This window comes from Phascolarctos cinereus, unplaced genomic scaffold, assembly GCF_003287225.1.
Source record: "Phascolarctos cinereus isolate Bilbo 61053 unplaced genomic scaffold, phaCin_HiC Scaffold_2;HRSCAF=192, whole genome shotgun sequence".
In the NCBI taxonomy this organism is placed as follows: Eukaryota; Metazoa; Chordata; class Mammalia; order Diprotodontia; family Phascolarctidae; genus Phascolarctos; species Phascolarctos cinereus.
In genome coordinates, this window is record NW_027555625.1 from 95901000 (window position 1) to 95902545 (window position 1546).

A 1546-nucleotide genomic window follows, 5' to 3' on the forward strand; every position below is an offset into this window, starting at 1 on the left:
CAGAGAAATGATACAGAACCATGCTTCCCCACCTCAAGAAAGATAGGTGGTAGATTTAATTTACAGAATGAGAAATGCATTTTCAGACACTGTCAACATGGGAACTCTCCTTCCATTTGATTCCAGGTTCTGGTTGGCTCTGACTTGTATGATCATTTGGCATGTTTTCATGTGTATCTTCATACACAAATAGGTATCCTCTTTTCAGTTTCTACCTGTGCTATGCCCTTAGGTCTCCTTTTTTGCAGTGACTCATTGATTTATAGTTCTTTCCTGTCACAAGTTCCAGAACTAGCCTCTTGGAATCAATGCTCTTCTGTATTCTGGTCTCCAATCCATCCCCCCAAATCAGGATTTGTAATCAGAATGACTGATGATTTCACAAAATATTTTTAATCTAATGACATCTTATGTGACATTCAAAAGACTGTAAGTTATAAAGCCATCATAATGTAGCAGATAGAGGATCAAGCTTGGAGTTCACATCCTGTATATTATATATGAAAAGAGTAGGACCACTGGTAAAATGTTTAACTTTTTAATGTCCTCATAAAACTTTCTAAGAATTTAAGTTAATAGAAGAGTTGCATATCTGCATAAATAATTGTCATTTCTATACTGGAGTTCACTTAAAATAACAAAATAACAGGTCCAGACTAAAACAAACAAAGCTCCACCCCACAAGTCACTCATTTTTATGTTGTTTTTTTTTCTAAAATGGAATACTTCATGAATTTGTGTGCCATCCTTGTACAGGGGATATGCTAATCTTCTCTGTATCATCCCAATTTTTAGTATATGTGCTGCCGAAACAAGCACTATTTACATGTTTTTGTTTGACTATTGATAACTTCCTTCCCCATACTCCCCACAAATCCCTGTTCCATTGCTTAGTAAGTCTTTTCTTACTTTAATGCATTTCTTTCTTTTTTCATACTTCCTATTCCTGATGCTACTCTACCACCACTTACTTACTCCCTTTCCTACTGTATGTTTGCTTAAAAGAAGGATTCTTAATTTGTGACCAGGAACTAGACACTGGATCATGGAGACCAGATGGACCATTGATGAACACTGAGAGTAGTTGCGGGTCATGCAGCTCAATTTCCTCACTGATAAAGTAAGGATTTAGCATTTCCTTCTCTTCAAAATGAGGATATACTCATAAAACATTCAGAAATCTTTGGGTGGTATTTTCTATATAACATAAGACTCTGAGTTCCCTTTTAAAAGGAAAGTAGACAGAAGCTGACAGGGTAATAGGGTGACTTCTGAGAGTAGTGGATGAGCTGAGGGTGACCAGACTGAGAACAGCAAGAAGGTCAGCAAAGGATAGCACAGAAAACAAAATAGATAGACTCTAAGAATGGTGATAAAGAACCGTTTCTCTATATTCACAGAATTCAGTGTGAGGTTATATTCCCCCTGCTTCATTTATTCTAAATCAACTACTCATTATTCCTCCCAGTGACCCTTTGTTCTTTCATTTGGAAAACTGAAGCACACCTAAGTGAAATAAAACAGAAACCTGACGCAAATCTTTATG

At 36.5% G+C, this 1546-nt stretch overlaps 1 non-coding gene across 1 annotated transcript; it reads right to left on the reverse strand.

Annotated features, from left to right (window-relative positions):
• Positions 1–711: 711 nt before the first annotated feature.
• Positions 712–819, reverse strand: LOC144456126 (U6 spliceosomal RNA). The gene has a single exon (XR_013485027.1). It is a non-coding gene; the product is annotated as a U6 spliceosomal RNA (small nuclear RNA).
• Positions 820–1546: the final 727 nt, after the last annotated feature.